A 22,939-nucleotide genomic window follows, 5' to 3' on the forward strand; every position below is an offset into this window, starting at 1 on the left:
GAGGAGAGGAGAGGAGAGGAGAGGAGAGGAGCAGACTGTGATAGAGTTCTGGGAATGGAGTAGCATAATAGCTAGCAATGCAAAGTGGTGATCTTTTACTGTCAGATCTTCACCATCAGTCTCCCGACATAACTCAGGGCTCATTAAATGGATGAGTGAATGACCTGTCAGTCTTGAACTCACACAGGAGTACTAACATATGCTAATATGTGCCCTTAGCTGATGTGCAAGTACACCCTAAGCCAGTCTACATGGTTAAAATAAGTAATAATGCCTCAGATAAAAGACAGTAACCCAAGAAGTGAGAACTGATGCTTTTTATACTTTCTGTCAGCTGTAGTTCACCACATGAGCATCAAAAGTAGGCTGGATTTACCAGCCAATTTTTGCTTTAGAGATGTTTGCAGAGCTAGTTAGCATCTAGAACTGGGCATGGTACCACACATCTGTGCAGCTCACAGAGGTACCTGTGGGCTCTGTATGAATACTGTACCTATTATATCTATTCTGGATATTTTCATTGTTTGTTGGCTGTTTTTTGTTTGTTTGTTTGTTTGTTTGTGTTGTTTTTTTGCATATATATTTTGTACATATACAGTTGTCCTACTTGACTTGAAATTGGCTAACTCTCCGAAATCTCACCTTCTGTGTCCAGCACCATAGTCTCATTCAAATGGCAAACACACCCCTGTTTAAGGAAAACAGAAGCTGTAAGTACAGAGCAGAGAGGCAAGCACTTAGGGAATGGATCTGAGTTTCAAGTAACCTTTGAATCTCTCTCCCTATCTCTGCATTCATCCTTTTTATTCTTCTCAGTTTCGATAAGAAACTGAAGATCAAAAAATCACAATAGTCTGTGCATATCCACTCAGATTTTTTCCTTCCTCATTTCCATAATAAGATAAGTGCTTATCCAGTGTAATCATTAGCTGATTTTCTTCCATAGGCTATCAGTGCTCACAGATCACACTATTCTTTGCATTAGCCCTTTTAAACCATGCCCAAATGGTGCCGTTCCATTAAGACTTAGCTGCCCCAAATCCACTTATTTTCCATAATTTTAGACTGTAGATGAGAAACTGTACTAACTTAGGTAGATTAAAAACCCATTTGTGCAACATTAAGCTGCACAGAAAATTTAAAATCAATAAATTAATGGTATTCAAATGTGAATTTTTAGACAGAAATCAGTATTAATCTATTCATGTGGCTATGAACTGTGTGTGTAAGGAAGGATAACAGGTACAATAGCACTTGAAGAATGAAAATGTATTTATCTCTTCATGCAATAAAAACACAATAACTTGCACAATATGATTGATTAGAATGATGGAGCTCAGAGTGGGTGTCTAATAGATGATGGATATGCAAAATATGAAACAGAACAATTTTCATGTTCATTTAACTTCTTTAAAGTGTTTTAAATGAGCATTAGAAGCTAAATCAGGGAGAACTGTCAGGACTTTGTTGAATGATGCTCTCTCAGCACAGATTATCTATCACTGAGCTACAGGTTATTTGTTGAACTAATGGTCTAAAACATGAGCTAATCGAAAATAATATGAAACCAAAAATGATCATAGAAGAAACTGATAGCAGTATGACAGACAAATCACTCTGCGGGAACGAAATAAGCCTGACCTATGTCTATGAGACATTAGGAGAGTTTGCCGACGCAATTCGTCATTGGATTCCTGTTTCTTGCAGATATTCATAATTAATGGTAAGCCATTTTCATCTCCTGGAGTCTCTGGGTAGCAAGTAAAACCTCAGATAAAATCTCCAAATTAAATAGAATTGGATTTAGCCACTACAAATCACATTGAAGAGGATATCATTGCTGTTACTCTATTCCTATTACAGTTGGTGATGTCACTGAAGCAGCCAAAGTACCAGTCGGATGGAGTAGGCACATCAGCCAGCACAAAGCAAGCAATTGCTTCTCCATGCCTACCACTGTGAGTCACATAAACCAGCAGGCTGCTGCTGCTGCTCCCCTTGCTTTATGTCCCTTTCTGAGGAGGTGGCACTGCCACTCACTGAAATGTTGGAAGTGAAGGCTTTTCCTTAGCACAGGAAAGAGGAAGATAAGGGTAAGAGCAGAGGATTCAGGAGCAGGCAGCCAGACAAAACTTCTATAATGAGGTAAAGCCTTTCCACTCCTTCTCAAGGCCAAGGTGAGGAACAGTGGCCTTGGGGAGCTTGACCTTTGTACCGGTTCCAGACAGAAGTCATTTGTGGCACATTGCATATGTTTACATCAGAGAAACTATGGAAATGGCACCTCAGAATAGTTTTGGAGACTGAACATCCCTTCTTCTTTCATCTGAGCCATTTCTTCATAAACTAGATCTGTTTCTAAACCCAGAAATCAGTAGTATCCATAGGACACTCACGAAGAATTTTGTTGAACAAGTGTACTAGCATATAATTGAGTAGATTAATTATCTTTTCTTTTTTATTTTTTGTTACACAATTTCTTGTTTTGTCTTGGATGTTTCTATTTGTTTTTTGTTTTGTTTTGTTAGTTTGTTTCTCTTTTTGTTTTCACAGGATTTCACAACCTTGATTATAAAGCCTTATTTTCTACCTGGTTGCAAGAAGAGAAGAAAATGTCTGCTTCTCTGGGAAAACAGCTCTAGAAAACAACTTTTGTGGGGAGGGAATGGAAAGAAATAAAAATACTTTAACTTTTTAACTTTGTTTTCATGCCTTTTATAGCTTAAATTTTCTTTTGGGTGTTTTTCAATCACACGTGTTTGCCTTTTAACAAGATTCTCAATAAAAATTATAGCTTGTAATTTAGTTTTCAAAGGCAATGCATTTCCACAAACTCTCTGTCAGGCAGATTCCTTAATTGGTAGAAGGGATGGATATCAGCAGGATTCTAAAAGCATTTGACCTAATATTATTTGCTTAAAATAATAGCATTACATGAAACAAAGTGCAACCCTTCATAAGCAAATAGATTGAACGATGCATCTCAAATTACAGGATTAACTGGAAAAAAAAAACAACATCCAGAAGGATTGTTACCCATTAAATCATCCAGAGATTTGTTTTCAGCTTAGTGCTGTTTAATATTCTTACTTATGATATGGAAGAAAATGTGAATCATTTCTGATAATGTTTTCAGATGGCACAAACATTAACAAATTGGGAAATAATTGTAATCAGAAATAAATTCTAAAGGATGAGTTGTATCTCTTGGTCCACATAGGCAGAAGTCTCCCATAAAGAAAAGTTGATGGGCTATGGAAAAACCTATGCAGCTGCAAAATGAGGTGCCTAAAAGAAAAGCTGTGCCAACACAAATAAATCTGTCTTGAAATTAAGATTATATTGTATGCAATAAATAAGGTGTGGAATATATACTGAACAATAAAGGAATAACAAAGTGCCAAAAAAACTGCCTATGAATGAACGCAGTCCACCTTGAAATACCAGTCTGTTCCTTTAAAATAACTTTGCAGTTTAAACCAATCAGATTTGGTCAATTATGAAATAATCAACGTGTTTATATTCTCATGAACAAGACTCCATCTCTCTCTGACTGAAAAGGCTTAAAACATTGATTAAACACAAGTATTTGAACTGCTGTCATGCACTTGCAAGTATGTCTCAGTTGTCTAATTTCATAAGTTGTAAGTATTGATCCAAAACCAATACCTGAAGTTCATTATTTTTCACTATTTAAAATATTTTGATCTTTTATTCATTTAACAGAAGCCACCACATTTAACACAGATAACCAGCCTTAGCATGCAAAACAAATCAGTCATGAGCAATGCATCCACTGAAAATTACTGGCTGAATTAGTAGGTGGATATTTACAACAATAGTATTGATTCAAGAGAAGTGTGCCTGGTTTTTAAATGATTCATTAAACAGCAGCTGGGATGAAAATTTAAACTCTATAAATGAAAAGATTATCTAACAGAAGCACATGCCTGCATGCGTACAGATTCCTCTCTGCACTGAAGCTTGTTTCTTCAATAAGAACTGATTTTCAGTGAAGCAGTAAAACTGATCATAACCTATTTCTGAATTATATGAATCGTAAGGAGGTAGTAGTAAAAGCTGTTCTGAGTTTTCAAGGAGAGAATTAGAAAGAAAGAATTAAAATTACCTAAGCCCTCTTAACAGGAGAAAACAAAGGTGCAAACACTGGAATGTTAGATTCACCTTTCTTTTCAAATTAGTCTTGCATTAGGAGATCTCTTCACAGTAGATTACTGAAGGAAAGGAGAAAAAGAAAATCATGTTCAAGAAGAAATGGCCCTTACTGCATCATAATGAGTGTCAAGACAGAAGACTGTACTCGAACAAATGGAAATATGTCGCCAAGTTAAAGTGGGGGACTTAGATGATCTCACGATGTTCCCTTGTGTCTCCAAAGTATACAAGACAGGAGATTGATCCAGTGACGACAGTTGAACTGTATGGGTCATTCATATAACAGCTCACTTAGGGCTGCTAATTGTTTATCTGTCTCTGCACTACTCTTTTGTAAAACAACTAAGAAAAATGTACTTTCATTTCTACAACACCAAAGATGCTTTTACATGCTGGGCACCACAGAAGGAAGTAAAAAGGTGAAAAGTAGGGGAGACTAGGGCATGGATTGCAGATAATTAAATAGATTTCATGAATTTACTTTGAAACATTATATTGTTGAAACAAGCAAACAAAAGATGTAACTTGCCTCTGAGAGTATCTATGCCTAAAAAACAATACTATTCCGATACAGTTCCTTGTGATACTTAGTTTGCTACCACTGGCTGCTGTCAAGGAAAGATAAACAATTTGACTTACTTCAGCTCCCAAAAGGAAGAGGATAAAGATGTTGATGCCATTATTCCCCCCTATGGGTGACCCCTTGGATGTCAGCCTCTTTTCTTAGGTAACCGGAGACAGGACAAGAAGTAATTGCTTCAAATTCTGATAGGAAGGTTGAGGGTCACAGAATCACAGAATCACAGAATGGACAGGGTTGGAAGGGACCTCAAGGATCATGAATCTCCAACCCCCCTGCCACATGCAGAGCCACCAATCTTCCCATTTAGTACTAGACCAGGCTGCCCAGGGCCCCATCCAATCTGGCCTTGAACACCTCCAGGGTCAGGGCATCCACAACCTCTCTGGGCAGCCTGTTCCAGCACCTCACCACTCTCTCTGTAAAGAACTTCCCCCTGAACATCAAACCTAAATCTTCCTTTCCTCAACTTAAAACTGTTTCCCCTTGTCCTGCAGTTATCCACCCTTTCAAAGAGTTGATTCCCCTCCTGTTTGTAGGCTCCCTTTAGGTACTGAAAGGCTGCAATGAGGTCACCCCGCAGCCTTCTTTTCTCCAGGCTGAACAAGCCCAGATCCCTCAGCCTGTCTTTGTAGGGGAGGTGCTCCTATCCCCTGATCATCTTTGTGGTTTGTGTTGGACCCTCTCCAACAGCTCCCTATCTTTCTTATACGGGGGGCCCCAGACCTGGATGAAGTACTCCAGATGGGGCCTCACAAGAGCAGAGTAGAGGGGGACAATCACCTCTCTGTCCCTGCTGGTCATCCCTCTTCTGATGGAGCCCAGGATATCATTTGCCTTCCAAACTGCAAGAGCTTGGACACTGAGAATACTGCTGGCTCATGTGAAGCTTTTCATCTATTAAGACCCCTGGTCCTTCTCCTCTGGGCTGCTCTCAAGGATTGCTCTTTCCAGTCTGTAGGATGCCTGTGATTCCTCCAGCCCAAGAGCAAAACCTTGCACTTTGCTGGGTTGAGCCTCATTAGATTCACCTCAGCCCACCTTTCCAGCCTGCTGAGGTCCCTCTGAATGGCATCCCTTCCTTCCACTGTGTCAACCGCACCACTCAGCTTGGTGTCATCAGCAAACTTGCTGAGGGTGCACTCGATTCTGTTATTGATAAAGATGTTAAAGAGCACCGGTCCCAAGGCAGACACCTGGGGGACACCACTCCTTACCAGCCTCCACCTGGACACAGAGCCATCGATGACCACCCTCCGTCTGCGGCCTTTCAACCAATTTCTTATCTAGTGATCCACCCATCAAATCCACATCCCTCCAACTTGGAGATAAGAATGTGGTGGGGGATCATGTCAGAAGCCTTGCTCAAGTCCAGGTAAATGTCACTGCTCGCCTTTCCCGTGTCCACCAATGCTGTCACCTCTTCGTAGAAGGCCACCAGATTGGTTAAGCATGACCTTCCCCTGGTGAAGCCGTGCTGGCTGTCTCAGATCACACAATCATTCCTCATGTGATCAAGCATGTCATCCTGGAGGAGCTGTTCCATGATCTTCCCAAGCGAAGAGTAGGTGAGACTCACCAGCCTGTAGTTCCCCAGGTCCTCCTTGCTCCCTTTCTTGCAAATGGGAGTGATGTGACCCTTCCTCCTGTCATCTGCAACCTCACCTGACAGCCACAACTTTTCAAATATGATGGAGATGGGCTTAGCAACCACCTCAGCCAGCTCCTTCAGAACCCTGGGATGCATGCCCTCTGGCCCTCTAGACTTCTGCACATTCAGTCTCATGAGGCGGTCTTGGACTTGCGAGACCACCTTTCAGTGGGGGTGGATTTACTGCCCCGTTCCCCATCTAGAGGTTTAAGATGAATATTAGGAAAAATTTTCTCTCAGAAAGATTGGTGAGGCACTGGAACAGGCTGCTCAGTGAGGTGGTGGAGTCACTGTCCCTGCAGGTGTGGAGATGCAGCACTGAAGGACATAGCTAGTGGGCATGGTGGGGATGAGTTGGCAGTTGAATTAATTGATCTTAGTGATCTTTTCCAACCTTTGTGGTTCTGTGATTCTATGATACTAAATAAGAACAAACAAACAAAATCACAAAACTTAAGTAGATGAACCTTATTTATGGATCTGCAGGTGCAAAAGGCTCTGACAGCCCAATGGGCAGAGACGTGTTCAAGAGATATACAAGAGTGTTCCTGCAGAGCTCTTAGCTTGCTGTTAATAAGCCCAGTTAGAACGACTGTGCTCACAATGAATTTGAAATGTGACCTTCCATTAATGTTTATTGCTCATTGTCAGCCTTGTTAAGTCTGATTGGAAAATGAAGGCCAAGAAAAGTGACCATGGGAGGTGCTGGTTATGGAGAGCAAAGGTGTGTGTCAGAACCAGAAGCGACTGGAACTGAATGCAGTAGATTGCTGTCAAATAGTTTGACTAAGAGCCATAATGGAGCTCTATAAACACCATTAAAAATCCATCTCCAAATGTCTAAACCATTTAAAATGTTCCACAGTCACTCAAGATGTCTAGAAAACATTACTCTGTGTTTGAGGGATTTCTGTGTTTGTGGAGCATTGCTGCAATTATACCCTAGAAGCAAATTTACACCAGCCATCCTAGTAAGTGAGGATTTAGAAAATCTCTACATGGAATAAAAAGACACCTTGAGGAAAAGTACAGCACACGTTATGTCAAGGAAGTGCTTCAGTGTCATTAACATGCACGCCTGTACAAGTCCTTAGACAAGCATTGTTGTATGTGTGTTTTCTTCCTGACTGCACAAAATTCAGTTAAAGCATTGTGTTTTGCCAGCCAAGCTCAGCAGAAAAGAAAATGATTACCCTTTGTACAGCATAAAATTATAGACATCAGATGCTGCAAATATGGGAATGCCACAATACAGCTGCCTGCACCAAGTGGAAAGGATACTTTTAATCCTTGCAAAATTAGAGAGAGAGCTCAGTAAGGATAAATGCGTGATGTGTGTTATAAAGCAGATATATTTATACAATATTAGCAGTGCAATAATAATTCATTTCAATTGTGTTTTTTTTTAAATTTTGTTTTGTTTTGTAGTGTGTGTGCGTGTTCTAAATTTGGTCTGTTTTTCTATCTCATTGGGCAGTAAAATGACATTCATTGCACATGTCAAAGTTACGACACAGTATAACTTGATCTGTAAAGCTGTACTTATCCCTTTACACTGAGTATTATTTTTCTCCAGTTGATGAACAAAATATTATTAATCTGTTCATTTTCGTCAACAAAGAAATAGATAAACAAATGTTATTTGCTTTTGTACATACGCACTTGCAAAGTCGTTTTGAAATGTGCTATCAGAACAAATATTACTCAGGTTTTAAGATTATTTCTATGCTAATACATGTTACTTTCTTCTGAAAATGTGCTGATTCAAACTTAACAACAGTTTTTGCTTCCCCATTACTCTTCCATCCCTTAAGGACAGATTAAAACAGAAAAATTCTGTTATCATGCTGCACCTAATATTAAAAAATAGAGCTTTTCTTACAATTAATCATTACATAATAAATTCTAAATTCTTCTCAGAGTGATGGAAATCCTTAAAATATGCATGAATTATAAATTTTCATTACTGGATTTAGCTGTTATATGAAAGATGGGATGCAAAATACCCTTTCACTTTCCCCTACCACTGGCCTTGAGATAGCAGGAGTAAATTGCTATTGCTGACATTCTTGCTTGTGTTTGAAACTCTAAGGCCTTGAAGAGCGCGGGAAGCTGTTGCCTTGAGCTCTGGAAATGCTTGTATGGATCAGATGATATGTTGAAATCTTTATAGATTGCAAATTTATTGGTAAACTGTGATTTAATATTTCACTTTAACAGCAAAAATGAAATCTGAGTCCAGAATCAGACAAACCTACTGGGGCACGGAGCAGACAATTTGACTGCAAATCTACAAAAAAAACCACTGAAGTATTCATGATTAGATCTTCCACAGCATTTCCCATGGAGAGTCATTTAGACTTGAAAAATATGCATGGAGTAAATGTATTTTCTATTTTCTCCAGGTCTTCCCAATTACTTTGTTTAGAAGACAAGACATACTTATCTGCAGTAGAAGCCATTACAACTTTTCAGTTTCTTTTGAGTACTGTGATATGTTCTGGTGACAAAGTTTTCTGACTCCCTTGGATTTCTGCGCTTGGTGCTGACATTTATGAAGTGGATTGTGAAATAGTAGACAGAGACAGATTCAAGCTGTAGAATATCCACAAAATGAGTTCAAATCTAAAAGCCCATAGTATCTAGTAATACTTCAAATTTTTGTATTATCTTATTTCTCTTTCTGCATAGAAACTTCGAGAAGGAAACACAAAGCAATACTTAATCTTTTTCTCGGGAGTATCCCAAGTCAGAACTGAAAATGACCATAATTCACTAAAAAAAATTAAACCAAGCAGTCACAATATTTGTAGGACAAGAAGCAGAATCTTTAATTTAGGAACTGTAAACTTCTATCAAGCTGAAATCATGTGCTCAACTATGTTTCTTTGCTTTCAATGTCACAGAGACTAAGCTCACAGTTAGCATTTCCATGCCTCTATTAAAAAAAAATCAGTATTTTTTTCAAGGCTTGAAACTGGTAGTTGAATAAGTATCTTAATGTTAAATCGAGTTAAATTAAATTAAATAAGTAATTTAATGATAGCAATTCAGACTAAATTCTACATGAAGGCTTTGCCGCTTAATATAGAATTCAGACTCCTCCAATTTCAGGTAGCTTTCTAGATCTGACTAAAACTTTGAAAAGCTCAGGATCAGGATGTCCCAGCAGCTGTTTGATGTTATATGAGAAATGCATGATGATACAAATCCATTTTCCAATAGAATGTGGCTCTTAATCCATGACTGTGGTTTTATGCATAGAACATGTTTGTTTTAAAATTAGTAGATCAAACTGTGTTCTCATCTTCTGTCAGCATAGAGACCCAGAGCCCAGACGGGCTCAGGACCATGTAGCACAAATGTCAGTGCCTTGCCTGCTTGCAGAGTGCTAGATTGACTCCCTGGGCTCCAAAAATGATCTGATGTCTGTCAGGATAAAGTGCAATGGAAAAGAAATTTTTTAAGAAATGTATAAAATGGAAAATAACAGGAAAAACTAGCACATTTCATCCTCTTCACTTGTCAGTGCCTCCTCTTAGTAAATAGTTCCACTAATAGATCATAAAAAATAGTATTTTGAATACATATTTCATACTGAAATACTGAATTCTGGTGTTTGTTCTGGTTCTTACACAGACACTTCTGCCACCAAAGAGCAGGCACAGGGCTCTGTCCAACCTGTGTGAGCACCAAGTTTGTGCTATCCCAGCAACCTAAACTGATGCTAGTGGAGAGTACCGCAGTGCTGCCCACCAGCCACACATTCCTTCTTTCTTTGAGCTGACACTGAGGTTCATCCAAACTGAGGGACGAGAGGTGTCATTTGACTCACAGCTGAGCTCTGCTTCACTTCATTAGGATAGACTTCACCTGGGTGCTCTCTACCTGCCCAATGGGGAGCCGGCCATGCTTCTGCCAGAAGCACTACCCATGGAGTGCCAATAGGATGGGAAGGTGCAAAGACAGAAGCTTGTAATTAGGCTGATATACACTGTTATGGCCATTGCTCATAGTTTCACCTGGAAGAAAGGAGACCTTTTCCCAGTTCACCTTTTCAAGCAGTTCTAGTGAGCTTACATAGAGAAAACATGTAAATAAATAAAATAAAATAAGCCAGGGTATCTGAACTGAAACCCAGTGTTCCCCACCACTTCTGCCTCTCTCCCCTCTCAAATCTTTTACATTTGCAGCTTAGGGAAGATGCCTGAGAACAATATAAAATGATACACATAGCTCCCCAGGACACTAGATTATTAACTTTGGTGACACCAAAGAGGCAATTTTCCTCATTGCTAGGCAAAAATCAACATATTTTAACCCCATATGGAGAGTAAATGATACCCTAGGCCTCCTTTAGTCCCTGGTCCCTTTCTTTCATTCTTAGCGTAGGGCTTCAGGAATTCTGCCAGCAACAGCAACAAAAATAACTGGCATTAAGGACTTTTGCTATTATACTTAATGGCTGCTGTGCTTATTACTCAGTCTTCTCACACCAAAAATAATAAACATTAAAGTGGAAATTTTTCCAAGGATTAAACTAATCAAAAGAAAATAATCATGTGAACTTTTGAAAGATCATAAATACCGTTGGCTTTTAAAGCATTTTAAAGTAATGTGCATAGTTACTGTGTTAAAATCAACACAAACAAATTAATAATCCTGAAAAACTGGATTACTTATTACATTAATTTTTTCCAGTGTATACTTAAGCCCTTAGGAAGATCCATTTTTGTGTTCAAAACTCGTTCATTCTGTCCAACCCTTTCTCTAATTTTCTTAGAACTTTGTTTCCACAGACACGGAGCTATTCTGTAAAAATGATGAATCAGCCTGTTAGAGATATTCTGAAACTCTATTCTTCATGTCTATCTATAGCACTGCAGTGCATGCTCCTTGGAAGCATTAATAGCTGCATTTCATTTCACTATATAAATATTTAAGGTTTGTAATTTCTCTGTTGCTGATACTGCCAGCACCAATGCAAAGCAGTGTTTCATTATCAGTTCCTGGTATACATATAATCTTGTCAGACTTTGTTTCCAATAAATATAGCATGATATATTTTGAATATTTAAATAGCTGAGTGCATTTGTATTGCTTTTAGTCATGACCTGCTTACAAATTTCCAGTTGAGAAATACAGACACATGGAACAATAACCTGCAAGTATTGTGCCAATAATATTTTCATTAGTCAATGACACTTAGCTGGGGAAAAAAAAAACAACAGTTAAACTATTACACATCCAAGACCCATATCGTTAGTTTAAAATTTATAAGCGTAGTTCAAATTTAATCTGTTCATTTCCATTCCTTCTTCACTGAAATGCCAATCTCTTTCTCCTTCTTTCCTGAGTTTTCTTCTGCATGAATATCCAGGAGGAATGGTCACTCTTTCTGCAGTCCTGGGAAATCAATCTCGGAACAGGTATCAATTCATAGACTCAATTTGAACTGGCTGTGAATTTTGTATTATTCTGCACTTTTCCGAAACCTGCAAGGAGTTTTATTGAACATGATGATTTGGAGGAACGTCTCTTCTTTCATGCTAGATTACAGAAAGTGTAATTTTTGGTAATATGAGAGTACTTTGTGAGACTTTAGCTGCTGCATGACTATGTTCAGATCTACTGAATAGCTGTGCTGTAACACAATATTATGTGCGATATCCCCAAGCTCTAATGCAAAGGAATGGAGGTAAAAACACAGGTAGTAATTGAGATTATTATCCTCTAAATAAAGCATCCTTAGCTGTGATAAATGAGAGCTCCATCAAAACTCAAAAACCAGTGGTCTGAGAGCCAGCTGTGCCCTGTCTCTCGCCCAGCCAGCTCAGAGACTCTTTCCTCCTTTCCCCTTGCTTACAACAATGACAGTGAGGGGACGCACAATGAAAAAGGTTTCTGGCTTGAACCATGTTATGTGGTGAAGGGCAACAATCAAGAAATATGCTTCCTAAGAGATCAGACTCTCAGAAACAAATGAATAAATAAATAAATAAACATGTATGCCATTTTTTGATTTCAGGATTTTGAACCTGAACTCAGAATTTTGAAGTGAGAATTGCACTTCTTGAATGCATGGGATTTTGACTGCACAGTTCTTGTGACAATGTCCTTCCTGAGCTTTTGTAGGCAATTCTTTCTTTTTTGCTTGATCATTTTTTCACTCATTCATTTTTTGCATTTCATTTATTTTCATCATTTCTTTTGATTTATTTCTTTCTCCCACACTTCAGTTTACCTGCTAAGCAGGTGCTTTGCCCTCCATTGCTGAATAGCTTCTCTTCATTCTTTTTGGACATCTTAAACATGGATGAACTATGGAGAATTTGATAGTTTCACACGGAGATATTTGATTACCAAAAAGAAACATTGAGAAAGCTCTAAACTTAGACTACAAGTAGATACTATTCAGTCATCCCTTGGGCTTGAGTATGGATATTTCCTTAGCAATATAAATATAGTTCCATGTAAGTAACAAGCCAAGCCATGTGCCAGGGAACAGGTTATAAAGCAGACGTTTTTTAGTGACAGATGTGTTTCAACAGTTGGAGGATTGGGCCTTCCTGAAAGAATGATCACGGTTATGGTCAGAAACTCATTAACACTCAGTCCCACACCCTCCTAAATTTTCTGGAGTTTTTGTACATTTCACAGATTGGATGAAACTCCTATTTCCTAGGTGAAATTTAACCACCAGCACCTCTTCCTTGCTGATGGATTTTGTGCAAGAATGAAAATATTTAGAGCTGTCAGATCTTTGGAGACAACCCATTCCTTCTGTGTATACTTAAAAGGAAATAAAGACAAGCACTGCTCAAGTCCTTTTAAAGGCAGGAATTTCTAAGCTTAATATTTATACAGAGACTTCTTTGTAACTTTGCTGTCTTTTATTACTAATGAAGAGATCTGCTGAGAATAGCAGGTTTTCAGTCAAATTTACAGTATTCGGCAATATTATGTGAATCTACACCTGAAGCTCTCTGAATTAAACAAATCTTTCACATTGTTATATAAAACTTTACATTGCAGAAGCATCTGAAGATTCGAAACACTAGAGATTATCTCACTGAGAATAACCCACAAGGACATCTCTTTTGTACTGCATAATTCACCAGGCAAGACCTAGAAGAAGAGTGAACAGAGCTCATGGGGTAAACAGTCCTTTGCAATGTCCATTCACCTGACTTGTAGTCCTCTGTAACAAGAACAGCCACACAAAGAACATCACTGGCCCCTCAGAGCTCTCCTCCACTAACTGGAGGACAAAATTATGGTTCTTTCAGCCTGCTGTGTTGCTCAGATCCTTTCTTGCATTGATTTCATGATTTAAATGCCATGCAATTATGTTTAAAATGATGTTGAAGGTTATGGTGGTCAAACAGGTGACCACAGAGGCTGTCATGTAATAAATGACAGTCTCTTCACTGAAGAGCCGTACATGAATTCCTTACAGGTCTGTGGTGTTAGGTGCAGATGTAGCACACGTGCCTATTTCTGTAGAATAGAAAGTTATTGGTAGAAAAGTAACAGAGTGCTATTTTAACAAGTAGCATTTCAGTGGTGTGAAACATCTTTCTGTGAACAGAACTGTCTGTAAAGCACTGTATGAGAAGTGCATTAACTAGAAATATTCAATCCAGTGCAGCAATGCAGCAAGTTCCTCGGACAGATCTTATTAATCATTAGCGGCAAATGCTGCATCAAGCATTATTAATTTAATTAACATGGTTATTTGAACTTTTTGCTTACAAAGTAATTGCCAGGATGACAAAAAAAAAAAAAAAAAAAAAAAAATTGCAAGAAAATTAGCCAGCTATCCTATAACTATCCTACTTTTCCCCCATTATGGCCTGATTCAAATGACTAAGTCATTTGACATGGTATGTGTGTTAGGAACCTTCCAGATCACATTTTTCACACTAATATCTTTCTCTTTTACTCCTGTTGCTATTTAATATCCGATATAGAGATATTGACTAGGGAAAAAAAAAAAAAAAAAAAAAAAAGGACAAGGCAAATGGAAACTACTTGCTTTTATTATTTAACATATTTCAGCAATTATGGTTTCTTTAAAATAAATCTTCTCAACAGTTTGAAAAACAAACCAAGTTGATGTCAAATCTTTGGTTGACCTTAGTGTTTAAATGTCAATCCTCATAATGTGAGTGAACATAGAATATTTTCTTTATTGAGGCAAAGAGAAATGATCTATGGGTAAGCTGTTCCAAATAAGATGTTGAGAAGAGGAAGTTTTTTCCAAACAGAGTTTTTGTTTCTTTTGAGAATCATTCTGCATTGCTGAAATGGAGAACTTAAGTGTGTTCTTCCACACTCAAAGGGTTTCCTTGCTTCACTCCTTGTCGCCATTGCTCCACCACCAATCTTTGTGCAAGGCTGTGTACACATGGCAGGCTATCCTGGTTCTGGGCAACCTATCAGCATTGAGGAAATGGTGCTCCTTCATTTAGGGAATTTGAAAGATTACGGAGAATAAGACACAAAATGTTTTCAAGGCAAAACTCACCATTAGCTGTTAGGAAGCTGGGGATAAAAAAGGCAGGCTGTAAGTCTTCCTGGCATTAAACTCAACACATTATCCCTGCTGTGTAGGATGCTTTTTTAAATTAATGGCAAACCAAAAAGAATCCATTTTAAAAATGTGGCTTTTTAAAGGACCCATGGGTTCACAACATGATTTCTGTTTGTACACAAAGTTCAATTGACAGTGCAGGTCTTTCCCACAGTTTTGTGTTAACCATTTATGTAGACACAAACTCTTACATAAGTTATAAAAATGGAGCACAGCTGGATTTGGTATTTATGTATACAGTTTAAGATGAAGAATCGTGCTGAATCAGAAATCATAGGTATTCCTTTTTGCAAATTTAACTCTTCTTGTGTAAGATCTGAATGCACACTGAAATGAAATGGAGGGTAGCATTTACATTCACAGCTGTGCATCTTAACATATCTAATGAATGGCAGATGGGAAAATTCACACAATAGTCTTAATAAAAGCAAAGGAAATAAAATTTCTACTCTTAATTTGCAGGTTATGCATTTTGCACTATGGTTTCTATACTTACTGGGGCTGATTCAAAGCCCTTTGCAGTAAGCAGTAGTACCTTCACTGACTTAAAAGGCGTTTGGATCAGGTCCATAATGAGTTGTTGCTTAATATATTCCACAAACAGGAATAAAACGGCAGGGAAGAAAAAAAAAAAAGAAAAAAAAAATCAAGAAAGGAAAGGAGGTATACTATGAATTTCTATTACATGACTGTCTATAAAATTCCCTGTATGAAATTCCCTATTTAATAAAAAGTGGTGATTCAGACTACAAGCAACTGCCATCAGATCAGATCACTCATTCATGAAAGTCCTTTTCATAACACTTTCTGAAAACATATGAATAAGCAACACATTCCCTGTCAACCACTGCTTTAGAGGAATCAGAATCACATAAAAAACAGACTACATCAATACATTTAACAATAATAGAGTGTGTCAGGCTACTGAAATGGGCTTTTCAGGAACATTTAAGTTTCCATACTTAATATTTCAGCACTCCAGAAATTCCCAACTAATCCTAAATACCTTTTTTTTTTTTTTTTTTTTTTTTTTTTTGCATGAATGCAAAAACAGCCTGAAAAGTTTTGAAAATACTACACTAGTCCCTTCTGTAACCTGACAACCCAGCCATTGTAACGAAACAGATACAGCCACCAAAGTCTCAGTGAGAGACCAAAGTCTCATCAAGAGGGGATGAGTGCTGATAGACCTTCAGTTTCCCTGGTGGCAATATTTCTGCTTGACTTGAGGTGAATAAACCTTGTCTCTGTTCATTGCACAGGAGCTGCACCAGGTGATTTTTGATTTTCATGTGTATTAAAGTACATTAAATATCTGGTTTACTTGGTCCTAAACAAAAACTAAATGTTGGACAGTGATGAAATTTAAACATAAGCTCAAACATCTCCCAGATGCTGCTTCTTCAAATTCCATGAAAATCAGTGGCTGGCACACACTCTAAAAGACCCCACAGATTGAAAGGCTGCTCCATGCCTCACCTGCTGACCATGTAGCAGAGGGGCCCACTGAAGAGATATGCTCGGAGGGCTCCAAGTGCCTCCAGTCACTCAAAGCTTAACTCTGCTCTCACAATGTACTGAGCAGTAGAGCGTTTGACTGCAGATGCAATTGGTGGAAGCAAGACCACATTTTTTCTGCTGCTCATGGTAATAAATTTTGTGGTTGTAAGAGAAATCTTTAAAAGCCTGGAGCAAAAGATATGAGAGGTATGACTTCTTCTGTTCCTCTCCATGGACTATTAATCCTGAAATCTAAAAGTGACAATTTAATGACCAGTGTTAATGATTTCATTGCAAACACTTTTCATTGTAACATCCAGTCATTTGCTTGTCTGACAATCTCCATCTGTTTTATCATTCTGCAGTTCTTATTTTTGCCAAAAAGTATACAATTTTCCAAACTTCTAGTTCCCCCATCTTCTGTAACAAGCAGCCTACTTGAATCAGATGGTACAGATTAAATATTTTGAATTTACAGCCAACATGGAGAGCCTATAGTGGCTCTATAGTGATGATGATTGCATTCATTGATTTTCAGTCTACCAAACCACAGCTCAGCAGAAGTACGGACTCTGTAATGGGATGGAGAGAGCTCCAGATACCTGGCGCTTCTCAAGGAGGGCTGCTAAGTACTTTTTGCTGTCTTGCAGGCAAAGAGTATAAACATTTCATTTTAACCACTACAGAATTTATAACCATCTAGGAATTTGCCTTTTCAAATCCAAATTTGATGTTGATAGTGCACACGTATCAATGCACATGTACTCCCACACTTACCTGATTGATTTTGATATATTATTCCCTCAATGTAGAATTACTTACTGGGAATGATTTTGGGGAAAAAAAGCGGTAATATTCCCAGAGGAATATTCTGTTGCCAACTATGGCTAGAATGGAAATCCATCAGCTAGACAGATGCATCATCATTTTTCCCAAACACTGTCAAGTAGGATCATCACATCAGCCTTTCATTTATCATCACTCAAAAATAAAGATTGACTCCAAATTCTGCCTTTTCCCATAAAAAATGAGTTATTTCCCCCTGTCAAATAACCATGGGAACATTAAAGCTGTTATCTTTTTCCTTCCTTAAAGCCAATGCATGTGACTTTACTTGAGGGTATGACCCGTATTTCAGACAGAGATGTGTTTCATCTTCATTGAAAAGAAATTAGTTAAGTTCAAAATTAAGACAGTGGTTCCTCCAGCATAATTCCATGGTGATGTTAATTTTGGCCCAAATGAAACGTTGTTTATCACCATTAAGGAAGAAAATGGAAAACATATAAGCTAGAAATTTTTCTATAAAAATATTACTACTAAGGAGGTAAAGTTATAAAAAGTTCTACACCATGCCCATATAAAATTAAGGTGAAATCAAAGCTTATGATTACCAAAGAACATTATGATTGCATTCGGTCCTTTTGAAAAATAATTTAAAAAAATCTTGTTTTGTAATATTTCTTCCAAATGTTCTTGTTAACGCAGAAATGTTTGAGTGTCCTGGAGTTATGGGATATCAAAGCATACTTGGGAGATATGCTCTTTTTCTTTGAAATTCGTCAATTCAACTTCCTCTATTAAAAACAGGGGAAAAACATGACTTCAGCGCACATTCCTGGCAGCGAATGAATTTCACCCTGAATTGACATTTTTCTTCAGGTTCATAAAATTCAGATAACACACTGCCCCATTACTTTCTGTTGTTATGTATCTCAGTGTCCTCAGGTCACAAAATACTGGGAGTTTCAGAAGTGAGACTCTTGTCAGAATTTCTACTGCAAAAAAAAAAAAAAAAAAGAAAAAAGCAGCTTGGATCATTCACGCTAATCTGAACAAAATCTCCCTGTCTGTTTGCCATTTAATAGTTTTGGCAGAGCTTCACTGAAGCCAGCATCCAAGAACATCCTAAGGTCAGACCTTGTATAGAATTGATGGTAAACTCCCTGAATCAAATGATGGATGCACGGGTTTCCTTCTTTGTTATAACAGCAGTTATAACTATTGGTCTGTAAAACTATCCACAGAAAGTCATTGATTTCTTTTGTAGTTTCAGTCACTGACCCTGCTTATTATATACAGGGGTAGCATAGGCAGCGTTAACTCAGGAGAGCTCCACCAGAGCTCCTTCTGAGCCTATATGTTGGTGCTCTATTGTTTCATGTCAACCACAAACCTTGTTTTTCCTCCCTTTCTCTTTCTCCCTCCTTCCCTTACATGTACATCCACAGGACGACAGAAACAGATGTTGCTCATTATATCTGCTCTTATGCACTAAATCCTACAGGCTCTCCTCAAGAAAAACTTTGCTATGAGCAATGTATAATTTCAATCTTTCTGTGACATCTCTAGAAACCACCCAGAGGAGACACTAATAGTTAAGGGGATTTGCCCTTCATCTGTTAACATTTTACTAGTAAATTGTTTTATTCAAATCTGATTTTATTGCCTATTACAAGTGTGAAAACCTATTTTCCCCCAGGCTGGATGCCATCGATGTCTATATTACAAATAACCTGCAGAGTGCTAGTTTTGTTTTGTTATCCCCCTCCTTGACCTTATTACTGTCTTCTGGTAGTTTGCTGTTTATTACTACTTTCTCCAAACCAGAGATTGCTGAAAGCTGGGGGGAAAAAAAGCACACACAAAAAAAGCAAAAGATTGTATAAAAATCTCATGGAATATTTCTCATTTCTTACAACCTTTTCTTACATATTCAAAAACAGCTGAATGGTCTTTCAATCTCAACCAAAATGTCCATTTCTACATCACTGAATGGAGTGCTAGTTCACAAACAGTCTTTAAGGTCAGCAACAAGAGTATAATTCCTCATTCCTTTCTCTAGAGGTGTTACTAGATGCATGTCTGTGTATGGTGCAATATCTAACTCTATCCTGGCAAAAATAGCAAGCAAGCTGGTAGCAGAATGTTTTGTAGTCTATCTGTATTTATTGCATGTGTTAGGAAAATGAATTCATGAATGACTTTTTGAATAGATGATTTCTTTCATGGGGAGGGTTAACAAATGGTTTTAACTCTGCAGATGGCACTTGGGCAGCAAGGACAGATGAAACAGAATGTGCCAGCATGTATGAAAAGAAATGTCACCAGGTGCAAGGCAAGACATTTAGCAACAGAAGAAACTTTTAGAACTGGGAGAGCAGGTGACAAACATCCTTCCAAAAACAGTATGGCAAAGTGCTGCAGACAGCCTTAGGCTGTCAGAGGTATTATGGCAAAGGAGAGATGACCTGATAAAAGCCTATAAGCAATCAGATTTCCTGTGTTTTGCTGGCAAGCACTGCTCTCATACTTTTCAATTGTGCTGTGATACCTTGTATAAAGCTCAAGGCTTTATATATATTCTCTCTCAAGAAAGAGAAGAGAAACCTCATTACCACTTCAGGCAGTTGCTGGTGCATCTCTATGCCAGTTTGCCCCAGCAGTCTCTGCAAGGGTCTCTGCGAGGCCATCTTTTGAAGCTTTTCTCTGGAAAGGAGATTCCCACTGGCACTGCATTTGGAAACTAACTGGTGGAGTTTAAATGGCCTTCACAAGCTTAAAGGACTCTCCACCGATGTCAGTGCTACTCAGAGCTTAACTGACTGCACTGGGAGTCCAGTGAAGTCCTGGAACACATTTACGCATTGACAGAGAGGTGGTGCACGCTCCATACCTGGAGACGAGGTCAGGCTGGACAGGGCTCTGAGCACCTGATGTAGCTGTAGGTGTCCCTGTTCAATGCAGAGGAGTTGGACCAGATGGTCTTCAAGGGCCCCTTCCAATTCAAAACATTCTACGATTCTATGATTCATTTATGTCTTGGACTCGAGACATTCCAGACAATCCAGTCAAGTTTTTATGTGAAGTCTGAATGTGAAAGCAGTTCCCCTGGAAGGGGCCACATCTGACAACATGGATAGTATGGACGATTCATATTGCAGTTTCTACATTTACCTTAGCTTTAATGCATACTGTTGGATCTCTGTGGGTTCAGAGGCAAATTTTGCAAGTAAGAAATCTTGAAGAAATCTCCTCTAGGGACTTCACCTCCTCAGAGCACCTACGCCACTCATTGCTAAGTCAGTACATGGCCCAAAGGTCATCTCTGTCTGCCTGGCACACCCAGAACAGAAACGTCAAACTATAATGATGGCAAAAAATAGTTTTAAAAAGAATCCGAGCATCCCTCTTAAGTCCAAGAGGTTAGGACTCTTGGACTAATAGGAGCAATAATAGGACAAGTTCATGACATCATACTATCACTGGTATTTGTATTCGAGACAAAAAATATGTTTTGACAGCAAGTATCACTAGCCTTAGAAGAGGATCCTAGTTCTGGTGTGGAGAAAGTTCTGGATGGATTTTGACCCTGATACTAGCACAGCAATCCCAAGGGGCATAACCCTCTCACAGTGCATCTTGGACTGGAATACTCCCACTGATTACTCACCACAGTCAAAAAGCTTTTCCTTTCTGCAGGGAAAAACAGCATCAAACTCAGGAGATGATAGATAAGTAAGCACATATAGTTAGATGAATAATAATCCCCCCATTCTGCTCAGCATTGGGAAAATCTTGTCTGGAGTTAGCGTGACTGATATTCAGCATACATCAGTAAACCTGTGGGATCTCTTTGGAGGCTTTACTGAGCGCTAGAAATGGATGTCCTACATGAGAAGTTTGGGTTTATTTGTTTCAAAATAGAGAAGGCTGAAAGAAGAGATGACAAGTATTGTTGGCTATATCATCAAACTGCAGGATCGAAGCAAAAAGGAATTTCGCCCCCCCATTCCTAGCAGGAATAAGACAAGAAGGGTGAGCTTAAACAGAATCAAGTTAGGATGGACATTAGGTAGTGTTTCCTGATTAAAAGGGAAGCTAACCACTCCATCCATAGAGGACTGTAAGGAGTAAGTTAGACAAATTAATTATGAAAGGCAAAAAATTCTGCCTGGAAAAAAAGAGAAGACACAGTCTCTTCTGGCTTTTTTTTTTTTTTTCGTTTTTCTGAATATCTCTGTTGGATTGGCCTTAGCTGCTTAAAAATGCATTATTCTGCAAGTCACAAAACAAAATCCCTGTGATAACATCAATCAGCAGAGATAACTTGTGTAGCTGCAGAACTGACATAGTACCAGAAGATGCCCAATTCTTTGAAAATTTACAGCAGAGGAATAAACAACAACAACAACAACAAACTGGTCCTGGGATTTAAAAACTTTATTTCTGAGCTTCAATTATTCTAAAAGAGTACTTCATTTTTTATTTTATTTTTTATTTTCCATTACATGTGCATGCAACTGTTACATCTAAAAAATGAGCAAGTAAATAAGAGTGCTCTTGAGCAGCAAACCAAGATGTGCTTCATAGCATTGTTGGGTTTGCAGTCCTGGGAATTGCAGAGATACTGCAGTGATTGCAGTGTTGGATAGAAAAGGGCACTTATTGTGAAATTATCTGAGTCACTTGTCCTTGATCCTCTCTTTCTAGGAAATCAATATCTTGCCTGGCATTAGACTTATCACTAGATATTTAACTGGCTATCTTTGACATCTGGTTATTTTCAGCTCAAACTAAAATCTTGTATTCATGAATTCCAGGTTTTCCTGGGTTTTTCTTTGTATGAAGCATTTTGTGTTTTGTTTTGTTTTTTAAATTTTGCTCACAATGAGAATTGCTAACTGATTAACCGGGTCGCTTTCTGACAGGTCTTGGGAAAGAACAAAGGTGACTTATCTCCATATTGGCATTGTCACATTGATTTCAGAACTTTTCCAAATCACTATGCTTTGTTTTCTGTGTGCTTTTAATTATAGTTCCTGTTCCTTTGAAAAAGTAAGGCTTGCTCTCCCCTTCCCATGGTCTGCCTTATTTCCCCTAAAGCTTTAATTGTCTTGTCAACCTGCATATTTCGGTACGGACGGGATCTTTGTAAACATCTGATCCTGTCGCTTCTCATTTCTTAATGATGCTATCTCTATGCCTCAGTTTTGAGGATTAAGGCTATATCAAGGCAGGCATTTTGGAGCAGGCTCATCACCTTCCACAAAGACACAATCACTGAGCACCCACTGAGGAGGAGATCTGTCATAGACTTACTCCACGAATCTTAGGTGATTCTAGAGCTGGACTGAAGACAGAGAAATTTAGATCACCTTAATTTAGGATTTAAGGTGTAGCAGTGAGGATGAGGAAGTTTCTATTATTAGCTAGTTATAGGTTATTAGCTAGTGATATTCCCTAACAGCAAAAAGAGTCAAGATGGGCTGGAGGTGGAGCTTTGCTCATATTCCCTTCCCCTTAGAAGCATTTTATTTCTGTGTTTTCTCAGAGATAAAGTTGATTCAATCCTACCAAACATGCAGCTATCACAGGATGATGTTTCCTAGGCAACATACCTATGGAAAGTAAACCTACTGCCCATACTCACCTT

This window comes from Centrocercus urophasianus, unplaced genomic scaffold (assembly GCF_019232065.1).
Source record: "Centrocercus urophasianus isolate 14NV4802_14NV808 unplaced genomic scaffold, USGS_Curo_1.0 seq_12, whole genome shotgun sequence".
NCBI lineage: Eukaryota > Metazoa > Chordata > Aves > Galliformes > Phasianidae > Centrocercus > Centrocercus urophasianus.